This window comes from Macrobrachium rosenbergii, chromosome 25 (genome assembly GCF_040412425.1).
Source record: "Macrobrachium rosenbergii isolate ZJJX-2024 chromosome 25, ASM4041242v1, whole genome shotgun sequence".
NCBI lineage: Eukaryota > Metazoa > Arthropoda > Malacostraca > Decapoda > Palaemonidae > Macrobrachium > Macrobrachium rosenbergii.
The window spans coordinates 25,622,263-25,642,248 of record NC_089765.1 but is presented as its reverse complement, the minus strand read 5'-3'; the positions used below and the strand labels follow the sequence as shown (position 1 = coordinate 25,642,248).

General features: G+C 34.3%; 1 protein-coding gene across 7 annotated transcripts in view; it reads left to right on the top strand.

Moving 5' to 3' along the window:
- The window catches only part of LOC136852496 (rabphilin-3A-like), a 483,103-nt gene that overhangs the window by 132,310 nt on the left and 330,807 nt on the right, over positions 1-19,986 (top strand). For all 7 annotated transcript variants that reach the window (XM_067127163.1, XM_067127168.1, XM_067127164.1 and 4 more), the window contains one exon: positions 12,482-12,538. The gene's annotated coding sequence lies outside the window, so the exon portion shown is untranslated. The remainder of the gene's footprint in view (positions 1-12,481; positions 12,539-19,986) is intronic.

Here is a 19,986-nt window from a genome sequence, read left to right as displayed (position 1 = left end):
GTGTGTCTGTTTGTCTGTCCTGAAGATGTTTCCGATTGTCATTGGTGGATCGATGTGGAGACTACAGGTGTGGGCATTGTTTGATTATATTATCTTAGCTAGCCAAGAGGAATAAGTTGTGGATTCAGATGTGTTTATTTGTATGGCTGTCTATTTGTCTACAGGATATTTCAGAATGTTATTCATAGATTCCAGTGAGTTTATATGGACACATAAGGTTATTGGTGAAATAAGACAATTATGTTTCATGATGTGTTAGAAAAATGTTTTTATTTTCATGTTTTTAACTTCTGTTTGAATTTTAAGTTGTGCCATGAACGTTAAATTCTTATTTTAATGTTTTTAACTTCTGTTTGAATTTTAAGTTGTGCCGTGAACGTGAATTTAACGTTAGAATTTAATAGATTTGTCTTCTCTTTACCTGTAAAATTATTCATGTGATTCTAGGTCACATTCCAAGCAGAATGAACCAGGTATCTAGAAAGATTTGGATAAGACATAAATATAGTACTTCTTATTTTTAAAAAGTTTGAAATACGACAACAACAAATATAGTACTTCTTATTTTTAAAAAGCTTGAAATACAACAACAAACTTAGTAATTGTTAAGCCTAATTATAAGCCCTATTAGTAATTATAAAGCTTAATTATAAAGCCCTATTGGTTTCACTTTTCAAAAGTTTATAGAAAAGAAAGTCCATAAAGCTTTTAAATGGTAATCAAGGAAGTATTTGAATTATGAAAAAAATAAAATGATTTATCTTTTGAACACTGAAGTTTTCTGTTCTCCAAACATAAAAGAAATGGGTTCTAAAAATACAAATTTTCCTGTTACGGTTTAGGCCGAGAGATTAATAATGTATCCCCGAGGCTGTAATTATAGAGCCAGCGTTGGGGAAAATCTTAGTCTCCTTTGACATTCCAATTAACTGAAAAGACTTTTAATCATTTAAAAATTAAATGAAGTTTTATCATTCAAATAAGCTATTAATAATGCAAAAGCATTGTCATTTACTCAACAGCACTTGCTGATGATGGCGGGTTAGAAAAGTAATAATGAATTACGCTATGCTTATTTATGTTTAAATACTTTTCGGGCTTCTTTGGTCCATTGCCGCTTGCACCAAACTGTTAAAGTTTGTTGTCAGCATTGTATTCTGCGTAACCTTGCCTTGCAAATTACTGACATTTTTAGCTTGTTCCGTAAGACTGTTTTCCAACAATAATGTTCATAATATTAATTTATAAACATTGGTAGGATTTCGCCTCATGCAGATAATAATAATAATAATAATAATAATAATAATAATAATAATAATACTGTCGAATGTAACTTTACTATTAGTAAACGTCATCGTCTCAGAGAACCTGCCGATCATCACAAAGGTCCTGAGATACAACAACAGTTTGAAATCTCTTTACGTCACTAAGACAGTTATCACATTTAGAATATCAGTTATCTTTATGAACGGCTTCAGGTCAAACTTTTATGAACTTTTGAAGTCAGGTCAGGGGCAATATTCGTTAATGGGCACTAACAACAATTTGCCTTGGTTTTATTTTTTTACCGTTTCTCCGAAAGCGTTTTGGAGGAGATACCCAAGACCTTGAAGTGACATATGTCTGGAGATTAAGCAAGTGAACTTACATTACAGTTTTGATTGAATCTATTTTATATATATATATATATATATATATATATATATATCATACATAAATTTATATATATATATAATATGCATATACTATATATATGTGTATGTATATATATGTATACCTATGTATATATACATACATATGTATATATATACACATATATACATACATACACACATATATATACACATATATATATATACATACATATATATATATATATATATATATATATATATATATATATATATATATATATATATATATATATATACTAGCTAACCAAACCAACACTTCAGGGAAAGCTCTGAAGGACTCAGAAAAATTTACCAGCACGTCCTTGTGCTGACTGTCCTATTTATCCAGGTATTACTGTGCTGACTGCCCCATTTATCCAGGTATTACAGTGCAGGCTGTCCCATTTATCCAGGTATTACTGTACTGACTGTCCCATTTAGCCAGGTATTACTATGCTGACTGTCCCATTTATCCAGGTATTGCTGTGCCGACTGTCCCATTTATGCAGGTATTCTGTGCTGACTTCCCCTTTTATCATGGAATTACTATATTAACTGTCCCTTTTATCCAAATATTACTGCAGTGACTGTCCCATTTATCCAAGTATTACAGTGGTGACTGTCCCATTTATCCAGTTCTTACTGTGGTGACTGTCCCTTTTAACCTGGTATTACTGTGCTGATTGTCCCACATATCCAGGTATTACTGTGCTGACTGTCCCTTTTATCCAGGCATTACTGTAGTGACTGTCCCTTTTATCCAGGTATTACTGTTCTGACTGTCCCACTTATCCAGGTATTACTGTACTGACTATCCCTTTTATCCAGGTATTACTGTGCTGACTGTCCCTTTTATCCAGACATTACTTTGGTGACTGTCCCTTTTATCCAGTTATTACCTTGCTGAATGTCCCTTTTAACCAGGTGTTACTGTGGTGATTGTCCCATTTATCCAGAAATTATTATGTTGACTGTCCATTGTATCCAGGTAATACTGAGGTTACTGTCCATTTTATCCAGATATTACTGTGGTGACTGTTCCATTTACCCCCAACTAAACCTAAACACACCCCCACTTAACTGAAACACCCCCACTAAATCTAAGCGCACCTCTATTAGAACCTAAACATACACCCCACTAAACCTAAACACACCCCTACTAACCTGAACACACACCCTGCTAAACCTAAATACTTACCCACAAAACCTAAATACCTCCCCACTAAATCCAAGCACACACCCCCACTAAACCTAAACACAAACCTTGATACAGAATTATTAATCACAGGAAAGAAAAGCATTTTCAATAATATATTTCTATGGCATCGAGTAAATGAAATGAGGGATGATAAAGCCGTATAGTTTATTTACCACATTAGTTACAGGGAAAGGGAAGGGTGGTGGGGGAAGGGGAAGGGGTAAGGGTACGGATGTGAAACCTACCTTATTATCTAAGTTGGGTCAAGTGATGGCCACGTGCCAAATTTTGTCTAGATCGGTCAAACGGTTCTGATTTGTATTGCGCACAAAGTTACAAACATACCAACATTCACTTTTATATATAAGATATAGCGAAACTTCAGTGTTAACGTAGTATATTGCTTGTGCTTATATAGTTTCTGTGAATTTACATAAAATTAAGATTCCCATAATATATTATGTGTTCATACCATTCCATGAAGCTGTAAGTAAAGTAGCCTCATAGATTATTGTAAATGGAAATGTCAGTGTCTTGATTGGGTCAGTCGGAGATAGAATACTGCACATTGCAATTGATAAATGTGAAGTCTTTTGACGTTAATATTATGTGCAGTTAATGACTTTTTAAGCTGATTTCGTGTCATTAAGCTGATTTTGTCTCATTGTTATTACGGCTTTCAACAAGAAACAATTATATGTAATCAGGGTGATTTAGTGACTGATACAAATATGCGTACAATAGAATTAGATTACTTTTGGCGAAGACAGAGCGTGATAAGCGTAAGCAGCGAGTAGTGTGTTCTTTACTTCTTTGTGTTTGGGTTCTGTTCAGTTTTTTTTTTTTTTTTTTTTGTATTTCACGAAAGGGGTAATTTATCTTTTTGAGTTGTCCTTTTATTCGCCTCGTTTATTTATCATCTGTGTGTGTGTGTTTTTTTGTAGTTTGAACAAAGATGTCGTCCGTGTGATTATTTGTTCATCATGAGTTTCTGTTCTGCAAAGGATTGTTTTGGTTTACCCAGATTCCACAGTATAATATACACGTGTCGACTTCTTACGGAGGTAATTGTCGCACAGAGTTCCATTGCAAGATCAGCATATGTATATGTTTTGTAATGGATACAAGTCTGGTTGTAGGGAGCCTTAGCGTGCGTCAACACTGGGATAAAACATGTCATCAACATCGGAAACTTATCGCATACATATTACAAACAAGTTGGAAACAAGTCAACGACCGTAAGCGGAGAACGTATCCTTGACAAATGCTGGATAATCGTGTGAAGCGCTGGTTAGAACTACCAATAAGTCTTTGGCTTGTAGTTATCCTGTTTGTGATTTGTGTGCGATAAGTTTTCGACATGTGTTTGTGATATATTTGACTGCAATGTAGATGCATTATTTGTAAACCGGATTTTTTAATCGTACAGGATTATCTTTAATGGAACATTTTTTAAAAACGTATAAAGAGACATACGCACTTATGGTAGCGCGTCCTTTGACATTCATCAGGACCCTGACTTTGATATCCTAGCTACAGCCACTGGAAGGTAGGATTCCTTCATTACTTCAGGCCGATAACTTTCAAAGTGAAACCATCGTTACTGGTGAACGTAACGGGGAAACGCAATATTGGCCTGTTTAATTTTGAATCCGAGCGAGCAGGCATGTTTAATTACTCACCCATCTATGTAACTAATGAATTGCATATGGTAGGCTAATATTATTCAGAAGTCTAAGTAAACAACCAGGTGAATACGTTCAGACAAGCATGTACGGGTGTTGTTAATTAAATTTACCTGTATCTTATGACTTGCAAATGACTTTAAATTGGATTTTGTTGCTCCTTTGTGTTCAAAGTTCTTTAATTATTGATTTATTTTTTTGTATATGTAATATTAAGATCTGGGAAAGATTCCAGACTGGTTTTGTTTCTTTGCATTTTTTATTTTTATGGGGTTGACAGGTCTGAAGAAATGTCTTTTATGAGTACGTCATAATGCAACGGTATAGTTTCTCTGAAGATATGTTTCTGAGGACGCACCATATACTGTACTTTACTTTGCAATTCTGGCATTAATTTCTAAATCATAATTTTATGTCCTTTTCTGCACAGATTCATTAAATCATAAATAATGTAAAGTATCTTGTAAGTATTACATGGCTTGCGTATCTGTTCGAATTGTATCCATCTTTGTTTATTCTCATTTCTATTTCTAAGCTCTTCTATAAGTACGTTCGGAATACGTAATGTGGTACATCAGATTACTCTTTCCCGAACGATTAAAGCCGGATATATTTTTGGCTGATAGGATTTGTAGTGCAAATCCTCAATTTTAATGTCGGTGTCATTTATTCACGGAAATATTCCTTTTCAGCATCAAGTGCCACAGGTGTTCAATTAAGTTGTTTCGTTTTATTTGACGCAGCTTTTATCATTGTTACTTTTAACTTACAACCCAGAAAGATTCTTTTAAAAACCATATTTAACTTTGCCTTTTGATTGTTCTCATCGAAGGATCTACGCATTTAGCACCTGGATTTATTTAAGCCCCACTTTTTCAAGAATCTCACATTCCTATGACTCAAGAGGCAGTCTATATCGTACAGGCATTTGTTTCTATATTGCTAGAGGACTGTAAATTCAGCTACAGGTTGTAGCAATTATCCTACACTGCATCACTGGATGCTCCACCATTGAAAATCCAGATTGCTTCTGTTGACATAAGCCTGAAATTAGCCACCTGAATGTTCGTCGATAATGATGTGCTTTTACTGGAAGTGGAGAGAGAGAGAGAGAAAGAGAGGCGGGCAGGGAAGAAATGAAAGGCAGTGTGATCATTAATCTGTCAAAGTGTATATCGTCATTATGATGACATTAATTGGAGAACCTCGACGAGGTAATCCTCAGATCTCCACCCTCGAAGAAAATCGCTCATTAGGTACTTTCAGATACTATAGGGTAATGCTTGCTCACTTGTTCATCGTTATACCTCATTAGGCTATGTCTTAAAGCGAAAATAATTGCCTGGAAAACATTTTGACAGAGCTTCGAGATTATATATCACTGAGATTACAGTTTGCCGAGGATACCTGTATCGAACAAAGGTAAAAACAATTTGTTCTTCGCAATGGATATATAACCAAAGGATTGCCCGGGTTAGGTGGGAGTTTGAAATAAAATATTCATATCTGAAATGGCTTGCGGGCATTTGTGGTGAGTTATGACCGAGCGCCTGTAAAAGTACGGAAATTATTTGATATTAATGGGTGATCTATTCCTTTGTTAATTTTTATTCAGTAAAGTGGAAAGAGAGAACAGGGAACCTCAATTATGATACTGGGAATATGCTCTGTGGGGATATCTGGCTTCTGTTCTTAATATCATTGTTTTATCTGTACTTTTCATATGTTAATTATTATATTTTTCAATATTTTTGTATCAGTTATACGCTGCTATGTTAATTTTTTGGGTAAATTGACGTCACAAAAGCATGAGTCACTAAAATGGTGAAGAAATCCAAAGGGGTTTAGATGTAAATATAATATTAGAAATATATATACAAACGAGAGCTGTCGAGAATCTGCTCGATTCTCCTTCTGAGAAGGAGAATCGAGCACGCTCGAAAGCTCTCGTTTTGTGTGTGTGTATATATATATATATATATATATATATATATATATATATATATATATATATATATATATATATATATATATATATATATATATATATATATATATATATACACACACACACACACACACACACACACACACACGTTTACACCACTGTAGATCTCTTCACCATTACAGTAATTGCTATTTCGGTTTTCTTTATTTTGTGTCCAAAGGAGGTACTTGCAGCTATCTATTACTCTTGTGATGTTCTCAGTATTTGGGAATATAACGTAATCCTGAAATATGTAGGAGAATATTTTCCTATCGCTTGCGAGAGTGAAGTGATGCATATTATTTGCTTAATAATTTATGAGAGAGGAGAAGGGAAGTTCACACGAAAAACATACTTTTTACTTTTAAGCAGTAGAGAGTACAAAAAGATATATTGCTTGTGTTCAGAGGTTATTTTCAACGAACGTTAAACCTTTCAAAAACTGACTGTGGGTTGCAGAGATAAAACGGGCTCTTGCTGGATAATGTATATAATGAAACACTTGAGGCACATAATCTTTCTATTCACCGACGTATCTTCTAAGGCTGATTTCCTTTAGACATATACTGTAAATTTGAGACATATATGTGGAGTAAATAATGAACATGTTATGCAATACGAAATTTGACACACGGCAAATAGTGCATCTCCATTCGTCATTGTGGAAAGATAATGAGTATTTTATATTATACCATCATTATAGAAAAATATACCATGATTATAAAAAACATTATACTAGGGTAAACCAATAGCAAAGAGAGATATGCATAATTGAGTGAGGTATTCGAAAATGCAGTTATGTATGCAGATTAACGAATAATTTTACAAATGGAAAAATGCGTCTGCTGTTGAGAGAGAGAGAGAGAGAGAGAGAGAGAGAGAGAGAGAGAGAGAGAGAGAGAGATTCCACCCCTCGTACACATATCCTCCAAGGAATAATATTTTTCCCTTTATTCCAGTTTCCAAGAAAATTTAATAACCCATATATATGCATACCTCGGTTCCCCCTGCTTCATAAGGCGTAGGCCTTGGTATTCATTGTGTACATACGCGCGCACTCTCTTTTAACTTGCCGGGAAAAATATGCTAATGATATTATTATTATCATTGTTATTATTCAGAAGATAAACCCTATTCATATGGAACATGCCTAGAAGGGCCATTGACTTGAAATTCAAGTTTTCAAAGAGTATGGTGTTCGTTTGAAATAAATTACAGAAGCATGTAGGAAATACAGAAAGGAGAGATAAGTTATTAAAAAAGAAAGCCAAATTAATAAATAAATAGGTAAAAATCTAACTAAATTATTAAAGCGCACGGGGATTTTTTGAGGGCAGAAATGCATTGCATGGTCTCTTAAACTTTTGAGGTCCTAATTGCACAACCTCCTCAGGAAGACTATTCCGCAGGCCAACGGTATAAGGAATAAAAGACCTCTTGAGCTGAGAAATTCGGCAGCGAGGCGCATTTACTGCATGCTGGTGCTGCTGTTCAGCAAATCTGGTCGCTCTCGGCTGGAAAAGAGGATCAGGGATCGATTGTGAATGTGAAAGATCTCTGTTCAAATACAACTTAACCTATAAAGAAACCCTTTTGAAATGGAGAATTTACCAAGATTTTCCCTACTGTCTTTTTTTTTTTTTAGTAACAGACACTGCAGTATGTTATTAATTTTACTTTATTATTTTTTTATTACTTCTGCCAACAAAAGCGGTGTGATTTTCCTTCTCATCTTTCTCTCTCTTCACAAAATATTATAAAAAAATATTAAAACTGTTAATAGATATCGGTGACATTATTTAGATTTGGAGGCTATAAAAAATGAAAAAAAAAAAAAAAAAAAGAGTTGATTAAATTTTGAAATGGATCCGGCCATGTACGCGAATCTAGAATTGTATCCCCCACAGCGAGTTTTTTTCATTTATTTAAGGTGATATGATTCTCCATCTTTATTCTATAAAGTATCATTCCTTATAATTCATCCATACAACAGTGACAAAGTGTATTGGTATACCAGATGTTGTAGGAAATGTACACCAGGCCTACCAGGTAGTGGATTATAAAAAGAGACTGGTAACTAGCACACAAGAGCAGCTGGGACCAGTACAACATGAGCGGGAGTTAATATAACACAGTAGAAAGCAGGTACCAAGTGTTACATCATTGGCAGTAGCATGTATAGCAGGGACCAGTACACCAGGGGTAGTAGGAACTGGTTTACTAGAGTGGCAGGAAGTTATACACCAGGGTAGCACATGGTGGGACGTGAGAGGCAGTAGGTAGTGGTATATCAGGAACAGCTTGAAGCCAGGGCAACAGGTAGTTGTACACAATGAACACCATGAACCGGTGCCCTTGATATAACAGAGACTGGTGCACCGTATCTGATGTAAGGTACACATTTGTTGCGAAATTATGTATTTCTTATAGTAAATATATGAAATTAAAGCGTTACGACTCCATTTGATGTTTAATTCATTTGCTTTACAGCGACTAAATATCACACTTACACTTACCAGAACTATAGAAATATAAGACTAAAAATCGAATCATGGTAAGCCATGAAATAAGAGAGATTTGTGTAGTTTAACTAGGTGGTAAATATGGCTATGCTTCGTTATACAGTAATTAGTAAGAGCATTTTGGCGTAATGATCATTGCAGGGCAATTTCCTGTTTAGTGTGTGATGATTTATGAAATTATTTCAAATTCTTTCGAGTTTACAAGAATTGTATTTTATTTACAAGTAACAAAAGGTCACTTACCTGTTTTACCTATTGTTTTTATTTTTCAGGAATACTGGAGTATTTGTTAATTGGTTTTGACTTGTCAGATCATTCGTCGCTCCTTCCTTTATTTTCTATTTCAGTACTTCATTATAAAATTTAGATCAGTTGAACCCCCAAAATTTGAAAGCACGAATCAAGACGTGTGAATGAAACTTTGCTAGGTGATTGCGGAACATGGTCTCGATGGTGCAGCTCAGTTTGAATTATAAAGAAAACTATGTAGAACTGTTTTTATGAAATATTTTGGAGAGATGGATGCTATTGTTAAACGTCATTCAATTCATCGCTCGTGTACGACTTCCGAGAGGGACCCCATTAGTAGAAATAATAACAAACGGCTATGGAAGAGGAACCTGGATTGAAATGCCGGGATGGAAGACGGTTCTAAGGAAATTTGAGAAATCAAAGCGAGGTGTGATTTACTGGAATAATAATAATAATAATAATAATTAATGATAATAATAATAATAATAATTTTCTATGAGCAACACGTTTTAAACTTTTATTTTTTTTTTCAAAACTTTTTACCTCGATGGATGCTTTCGTGTTCTAGCAGACTGAGAGGGAGAGTCGAGCAGGTTCTCGAAAGCTCTCGTTTTTGTATATGTATTTCTAATATATATTCAAATTTACACTATTTCTTCACCAATAATAATAATAATAATAATAGCGTTTTAGAAAGACGTGAAACTTGTAAATGCTTGTAAAGACTATTAGCTGAACACAAACACTTAACACTCCACTAATCTTGCGGTCTTTAAATAACCTGAAGTAAGCTTACCTTGTGTTTGTAGTTCATTAAAGAAACCAATTTATTTCTCTTGCTTCCCAAGGGGTTCTCCTAATTCCACTTTTAAATCTAATTACAGCAAGAGTAAATTAGTTGCTATGAGATGCTTCAACAGTAATTAGCATTTCATTAGTGTCGTGTAAATTACTCGTTCGTTGTGACATACAATTCCCATGGTAAAATGTTTTTAATTTATAATTAATTGATATTAATTACGTTCTCGACAAATGGGTGGTTCATGCAGTAACAGAATACATGAGAACAACTGCTTTATTTAATTACTTTAGGAAATAATTGACATCAGTTGTGATTTAAAGCTTAGGGATTTGCATATTTTCCTTCAGTTTGATTAAAGCAGTGATTAGTAATCTTTTATTAATACATGGTTTCGGTTCATTAAGCTTCTCTGCTGCATTAAATGAATGTTTTTATTTTTTAACTTATTTAGGAAAAAGCATTTGAATGATTTAAGCATTCATTGCAGACTCCAAAATTCCGCACCGGCAATTTGTCCCGCCCCTTCTGATCTCTTTCTGGTCTTTCTCCTTTTTCTGATCTTTCTGTCTTTGCGATATTTCCCTGTAATCTTTATCTACTTCTGTTCATCTCGCCTTCCTTTAGAACTATCCACATGCTTTACCTGTTTTGCTGAAAAGCATATGCAAATGGGATGGACAAGGTAATACTTTTTTTCCCCCTCGAGGAAGGCAAGTAAAGTGAAGTGATAATAGTATATAATAATAATAATAATCGTTATCTTTATTTCCAGTATACATCGGGTATTCTACAAATCAAAATCACAACTGTATACGGTGTTACACACAATAAAAACACACAATGGCAACATTCTCAAGCTGTGCAAAATACAAGATCAATAGATAAAATTAAGGTGCAGTTAAAGACCACTCAAAAGATATTTAAAAAAATTCTTCTAAAAAGTGGGGCTTAATCACACCGGAATCGACACCTGCCTATTCAAGAAAGAAAGGTTGTAAGAGTTAGGGAAAACAGAAGCAAGAAAAGAATGATAAAGCTTGGCAGTAGAATAAAAAAAATCAGTGAAGCGTTCAGTCCAGGAGGTCTGTTGTGGACCTCTGGACTCGTCAGACGGACCAGATAGAAGAAGGTACTCTACAGTTCACAGTTCCGGTATGGGGACTTGCTCGATGCTCTTGGGATTACTCGATTTCTTTGACTTCAGTGAGGATGAGTCCAGTTCCTATATATAATAAAACGTCGTATTTGATCGCTTTTCGTATTGAAATACTCGTAGTTCTCGATGTAGTACATTTTACTTTACAATAAATATACGTCGGTGTTTTAACCTTACTCCATTTCATTCTATTGATATTGTTTTTCTTTTTACCTTTCTCTAACTGGGGTATTGTGCTGACAGTCGAAATTTTTTATTATTCTCGTACGCAGTTCCATGACTGATGGATTTACCTTGCTTCGGTTGCTGTTCATTTCAGCCTGGCCAACGCTGTTAACTGAACAGCTTTAGATGTGCAGACTTGCGGAAGCTGTAGCACTTTTGAGGGAAACTTGCTTTTTTTATGCAGTTTTTTTTTCTTGCAAATTCAGCATTTTCTTTTTATTTCCATTCATCAGTTGTAATTTCTGTTTACTCCCTTATGTTTTGATCCACAGCTTTTGTAAAATATCCGCTGCCCCTTGTGTCGTATCACTGTGACACTTCTTTCATTTTTTTTGACCCTGTAGGGTCATTCATAATTATGTCCACACACACACACACACACACACACACACACACACACACACACACACACACACACACACACACACCAATACTTTTAATTACGCTCTATTAATTTTTAGTCTTGCACTGTCATCCGTACTTTTAGATTCAAGACCTTTACTTCATTTGCAATTCTCCTCTGATAAACCTTTTTGCTTTCTTTTACCAGTATTAGTAACTTCTTACTATCATTCGTCCTGCCTTCCATTATCTTCCATCCCTTTCGCTTTTAGTAACAATTTAGAGCTCAGCAACCTGTCCTTCCTGTAATCAATCCATTTGCTAAGAGGAATGAAAAAATTTTACAGTGCTGTAAAAGCATTACATTGATGAGAAAAAGTTAAGATTTACATTTATTGCTTGAACAAAAAGCTTACGTTTTATAAATTCTGGGAAGTATTTGCTCCCTGTGAAATCACGCAAGTGAGAACTACAGACAGCGTGTGCCTGGAAAACTGGAAAACGATAGGGGAAAATTTCTCCGTTTTCTGGTCTTCCAGTTCTCTTATAATATGAGTGAACTTGCTGGAAAGAGGAAACTTCATAGGAGAACAGGGTACTTGCACGAATTCCGTTAATAGTATATTCTCTTTCTTTCAGATTTGGCACCAGCTGGCGAGAGCCTCATCATTAGGAGAACAGCCTTTCGTCTAAACGGTGAGTAAACCTATTTAGATCAAATTATGGTTATTGATTGCTGTTTATGTAGTGTCTTTAGAAACAGTGAGCTTAAAGTTCTCGACAAAATGGACGGTGGAGTCTTTAAAGGGATTTTTAACGAAATAGTTATACAAATATATTTTTTTCCTTTTTATAGGACAAACTGTGACGCCATTTTCTTGGACAGCCTATCATTGCCCTATCTTAACTCGAAGTGAAATATCTCACCTTTATTGATTTATTTATTTACCAGGTTATATACTTATTTCTTTATTTTTTATTTATTTACTTATTTATTCATTATTGTTGCACACGATATTTTTTTAGATTGTTCAGTCACCGTAAATATAATTTATTATCTTGAAATTTTTGCCCAGAATTTCGAGAAAAGAATCTAGTTGTCGCAGCGCTGGCAAAGTCTTGCTTCTAATAACCGACTTGAATAATGTTTATAGTTTCATTGAAAGCGTGTGGCGTAAATCTTTCGAGAAATCGAAAGAAATAGTACCACATGATTCTCCGATCTTTTTTTATTCCTCTGATTTCGTTTTAATGGCAAAGATGGAGCTTTTCTTTTCGAAACTTTTCGAATACTAATTGTACTAATTGTTAACCTTAGAATATTATAAAAGGGTAAATGTTCTATTCTCATAAAAATCCATGTCTTTAATTGTTGTAACTCTGGAGAGTTTTAAGAGCCGAAGTTTTCTGTTTTTCGAGATTTGCCCTTAATTAAGGCAGTGGGTGGTTTAAGAGAAAAATAAAGCAATTCACACTTGATTTGCTGAAATGCAGATGAATTCTCTTGCGTTGAAATTACATCAATGTCAACCGCTTCACTTCCATACAGGAGAGTTAGCCCAGCAACTACCTTGGTTTCAGTGGCATTACTTGTTTCACCTATTATGTGACTCACCTCTTCTATTATCTTACCATCATCCATTATTATCTTTCATTGATTTATCTGCCTTGTTTCCATTCACCCTCATTATCTTACTTGTGCTCTCAACTTTCCCTTCTTGTACACCCTTTTACACAGTGCACTTTCTCGTCACTATCCACAGTCAACGCAGTATCATCCACAAATATCATTCATTCCGCATTCCATACAAGACTCATTTTCGTATCGCTCACCTCTTCACTTGCATCTAACGTCCTTTCTGTGACTTTCCACATCACTACATCTATAAAGAAAACAAACAGCAAAGGAGATATTAAATACCATGGTCTCAGACCTACTTTTACACGAACCCATTAATTTCCCGTCTACATACTCTAACATAAACTTCAATTTCGTCGTAAAAAGTTTTAATTGCTCTTAATTGCATACCTTTATCCTCTATACTACTTGTTAACTTTGCGTTCATATTTGATCTAAATTCTCTAGCAAAGAATATAATATAAGTTGGTGTTATTAATAAGCAGTACCACCTCCATGTATTCTTGTAATAGCTCATGATATCGAATTAATAACTACTATAATATTTGTTGCAATTTCTAAAGTTGTTGAACCAATTTTTGACAGTCGCTTAAGTCGGAAAATATTTTATATAGCGCGTCCTTGCTTTGCTGCGAAGACAAGTAGTGTGTAGTAATTTACATGCAGGTAGCTTGCAACTTTGAAGAACAACAGAAATGCTAAATATTTCATTACTGTTAAATACTTACTGAGGGGTTTTCAGGTTTAGTAAATTACTTTGATTTTCGTTCAGTATGTAATTATTCATAATTGCGATTGCTCACTGCCTGATTTTCTTGTGGTAGAAAGTTGCATTACCCCAAAATAGATAAAGTAAAAAGTTTTTAGATTCCTAAGGATACGGATAAAGTCGTGTTATGCTGGGTAGAGAACTTTCTGTGAATAACAATGCTTATATGATTGTTTCCCTTTGGTATAAAGCTGCATTACTAAACAATAATAATAATAATAATAATAATAATAATAATAATAATAATAATAATAATAATAATAATAATAATGGCAATCCTTACTCGGTTTATCAAGCAGACTTCGTTTCTGCGTATAGAAGTGTCTTTCATGTCAGCCATGAATCGCGTGTTTATAGTGCTCATTTCAAGTCCAATGCACCGGTCGCGTTGGCTGTGTATTACCTGATTAAGTTGGAAGGTACACGTGGTGTACCTGTCATATTAGCTATTGACTTTTTTATCGTTTTATTTCAGTAGTTGAGCGTCTGTGCAAAAGAAATGGCGATTTATCATCATCCTCTGGTTCGTAGGGGGTTAGTGCCGTGAGTGCACCTCACGTGGCGCTCTGTAGGCATTACGTAGGGTTCTTCGCAGCGACCCCTCGGCCCAAGCTGCAACTCCTTCCACTCCTTTTACTGTACCTCCTTTCATATTTTGTCTCTTCCATCTTACTTTCCGCCATCTCCTAATAGTTGTTTCATAGTGCAGCTGCGAGGTTTTCCACCTATCATACCCTTTAAACTTTTTATTTTCAATTTCCCTTTCATCGCTGAATAACCTCATAGGTCCCAGAGCTTGGCCCTTGGGCTAAATTTTACATTCCATTGATGACATCATCCCCTGAAAAATGTGCACGACATACAATGCTACTGGTCTGGGTTGTCATGTCTGCAAATATAATTATTGAGTGGAATAACAAAACAAATGAGGTAGCGTAAACATTATGTTTCCGGCCACACCGCTTGAAGCGCCATCTAGCACTTAATCCAGTGAGCGGTCACCTCATTGATTTAAAAGGACGTAAATCGATCCCGATAATTGTATTTGGAAGGTATTGCCACGCCCGATGGCTGAATCTTTAATTTTGCTTCTAGTTTGTGGAATTCTATACCTAGCTTTGTTGTCTCTAAATCCAGTGTATTGTATTTCTGTTGTTTAAGGCGGGTTTGTTGCTTTAAATCGTTTATAATTAAGGTTTCCATTTCCTCCGTCCTCTTTCTTTCAACATTTGTTGTCATTTGTAGGCACTCTCACCTTCCAAGGAAATGAAAGAGAAAGAATTAAGATTAAAATGAAATTATCGCTGTATATTGTATTTACACTTTAAGCTTCGAAAAACAAGCAGTAACTGCTTTTCTCCCAATATTTGACGGTGAGGCTCTTTTTAAATCCTGCGGAGTGTTTGAACCTATTGAATAAGCTCATGTTATCTGTAAAGTTATGAAAATGATTGACTAATGAACGCATACATATAAAATCTAGTGAATATTGATCTATCATAAACTGTGCACCAAAATGCCTTTGACGTCCTGTTAATATTCAGCCAGAATGCAAATCGGTACCAGGTACCAATGAAGCCTTCCAAAATTAGCACAGTTATGGCAAGAAAGTTCCACTTTTAAATCATATATTATTTTTCAAACGCTTGTCCTTCTTTTGGCAGGGAGGTAATGCTGTGTAACCTTGTTGTCATTTACGAAGTTTATTTGTTTTCTTTCTTCGAGAATTCTTAATTAATGGAGGCGTGGTCTCTGATGTGCGTTTTAATTGGATTGTATTGTTCTTTTGAGATTATTTTTTTTTAGCATCATTAGAAGAGACATTACGCTCACGCAGTTGCCTAGACACATACGCGTTATACACACACACACACACACGTTTTGTGTATATATATATATATATATATATATATATATATATATAATATATAAATAGAGAGAGAGATGATGATATATATGTATATATATATATATATATATATATATATATATATATATATATATATATATATATATATATAAAGAGAGAGAGAGAGAGAGACATACATATGTATCATACATATATATATACATACAAACATACATACATATATCTATATGTGTGTGTGTCTGTGCAAAGTCCCGCAGCGCAACATGAAATTTCAAGGAAAGATTCCTGCCCATTTTGTCTTATTTAACTGAGATATCTTCGAAATGCCTTCCACATAATGGTAGAAATTTACGCTGTATGTGCTATGCTGACAGTATAGACAAACGTACAGACAGCAGACAGTAAAGAAAATATTAACATCAGCAATGAGAGGGAGGAACCTTAACCTCATTTTATGACTGAGGGTTAGTGGCCATTAACAAACCTTGTTATTCACATGCTGCACGGACTCACACCTGTACTGTTTCGTAACGTCATTTGTAACAGGCTAACTTCAGTCCTTAAAATCTTTACGTTTCATAGATTTCTTTGGAAACAAAGTTATCAGGTGAAATCATGTGTCTTTGAAATTAAATGTTTCAGGTGAAATTATGTGTCTTTGGAATTAAATGTCTAAACTGAAATTATGTTTCTTTGGAAATAAATGTTTCATGTGAAATTATGTTTCTTTGGCAATGAATGTCTCAAGTGAAATTGTTTCTTTGGAAATGAATGTCTCAAGTGAAATTATGTTTCTCTGGAAATTAATGTCTCAAGTGAAATTATGTTTCTTTGGAAATAAATGTGTGAGGTGAAATTATGTTTCTTTAGAAATAAATGTTTCAGGTGAAGTTATGTGTCTTTGGAAATAAATGTCTAAGGTGAAATTATGTATCTTTGGAAATGAATGTTTCAGGTGAAATTATATTTCTTTGGAAATAAATGTTTCAGGTGAAATTATGTTTCCTTGGAAATAAATGTTTGAGCTGAAACTGTTTCTTTGGAAATAAAGGCATAAACTTGAAACATTCCTAGGCTTATATTCATAAGCTTAGCAGTGCCTTCTTTTGTAAAACTGGATTGTTTCATATTTCTTTCTAAAATATTAAAATAAACAAGTACTTCTGGTGATGCACAGTTGGTAGAATAGATGTTTTCACTATTATGCATGCAAAAATACACTGCGATTATCTTGTACATTGTTATTTTGCTCTGTTCTCATTTCTGACCAATATAAAAATTGTCACATGACTTACATGGGATTTGATATCCACACCCATTAATATTGTCAGTAGAGTTACTTGTAAATGCTGTTTTAATTGTATTATTCTTTAATGTTATATTAATTCCAAAGCTTTTAAGCAAATGGGGAATATTACTGTTTGGTATTACAGGCAGGCTTTTTGTGTTGTATTTTTCTTTGGTGCTATTATGAAAAAAATTTTATCGCTCTTGTTGCATCGTTTAATGTAGCATTAGGATAATTACGTGTGATTCATTCTTGATATATCCAGGCATGCGCAGATATTAACGCTCTTGTAATACTTTATTGCTGTGGCCATGATAAAAATTTACGTAGGCAGAAATGTTGGTAGGTTTTCTGTATGCACTAAATTTAAACCCCTGTGTATTTGGCACCTAAAAAGTGTAGCTTCACGGTGAATTTATTGATGGCCAAATACTTACTGTGTTGTAGCTTACCTAAATCAAATTACATTTGAATAATTTTGCTTAATATTCTGCTCTCAAAAAATTCCACATACGGATTGCTTAAAACTACAGATCGTGGATTTCCCGTGGCCATACCAAAATTGTGAGAGAAATATTTCTCGTTGACGGCATAATATGTATTTTGCCGGGGATCGAAAATGTTGACACCTTTATTTGGCACATTACATGAATTAGCGACATCGATAGAATTCAGTGTGAAAATGGAAAATGACTGTAGCCTATGTTTTTTGGATTGCCTGTGACATAGGGATATCAGTGTTTTAATTCACTGTATACAGAAAGCCTACCAATATTGGTACCCACATACGTTTTTATTGTGGTCACAATAATAAGGAAATATGTTTTCACATCCATTATTTTAATAGCATTACGCGTATGCATCCTTTAATATACTGATGAGGAAGTAGATGCAATTAGGAATACAGTCGATAAATTAAAATACCTTGGTAATGCATTAGATGACAAAAAATATTTAAGGAAAATAATTAATGAGAAACGTAACACAAAATCCCTGGTTGTAATACCACATTGTAGTAACCTTTTATAAAAGCATTCCTATTTGCATAAAATTTAGAGTTAATGGGGCATTTAAGAATGACAATACATGATAAGGCACCTGTAAAGAACCCTCCTGATAAGATAATAACAAAGGATGTGCATATCAAATGACATATAAGTCATGTGACAGTTTTCATATAGGTCAGAAAAGAACAGCGTAGTAAAGGTATAAGATATGCACAGGTTAGTAGTGTAATTTCCGGTCGTGTTAGTCAAAACAGTCATGCTGCTGTCATTTGGAGAAGCTCTAAAAGCTGGTTTACTGTAATAACAGGTTGGACAGAACTGTAATGAACCTGTTTCATAAAGGAAAGTGTAGGTAAGAATATCGGTAACAGCTTGCTAACGTAAAAGCTCGACCCATTAACTTGAAAAGAAAGATGTAAAATGTAGAAGAGATTAACGTGCAAGGTTTGCAGCCTCATTCCTATAATAGATTATAGATTTGCTCCATCTGTAATCACTGTATTTGAAAAATGGAATGTTTTTATATATATATATATATATATATATATATATATATATATATATATATATATATATAATTAGGTTTAAAACTGGCGACATGATTGTGTATCATGAAAACTAGACACTACAATATGGTGACAATGCGAATCGATTCTTAAAAATGGATTCTCCACGCATTTACCAGCACTGCTTTCTAAAATGAGTTATTAGTATTTTACATATTCATATATAACACTTAAAATTAATTTGAATTTGTAAATTTCGTGAGAGATGTGCTCGAGAAAACTCTCTAAAATCCTTGACTGAATTTTGAGAATGAAGTATAATTCTGGCTTTACGCTCTTTTTGAAACATTTTGCATAGCAAACAGTTATTAGGTATTAACATGATACGCAGGTAGAAGAATCATTTTAACTAGTATATTACTGCTTCTTTGTCTGTTTGTTGGATAGTTCATTAGATTGTTGGGTTCTAGGAAGTTTTGCGTTTCTAGCAGACAAACTGGTTTAACCAAGATATATGTAATATATTCTGGTATTGCATAATCAATGGCATATTTAACTGTATCATTTACTTTGTAACCAGATATTTTCCAGTGATACTGATTTCTGTTCGTTAATGAGGGCTAGCTTTCGTTTTTTTTGTGTAAGTTCTGCTGGACGAAGGACTTTTGTCCTTGCTTAGTCAATTGCACATAACAATAAAACTATTTTGTAAGTTGTTAGTTCTCAGCCGGTCACACTTGGGCCTGACAAAGGTTTACAATAATGCTAGATTTAATGAGGTCAGTGTTGTTGACTCTTTCTGTTTGTCTCTCTCTCTCTCTGTGAATATAATTTTACGATTTTTTTTTATTTTGCTTGGTGACATGAAGTCGGATTATAAATTCGATACGACCTAATGTTGGAAAATATCATTGGCCGTAGATCAGTGGAAAAACAAGGTTTTAGGAAACTTCCAAATAGCACTTTTCTCCATTAGCGCAAAAAAAAAAAAAAATACTCTTCCTAGAGCTGCATCCTTTTGAAAATTTCGTCGCCTTTTCTGAGCTACTAACAAATTTCCATTGA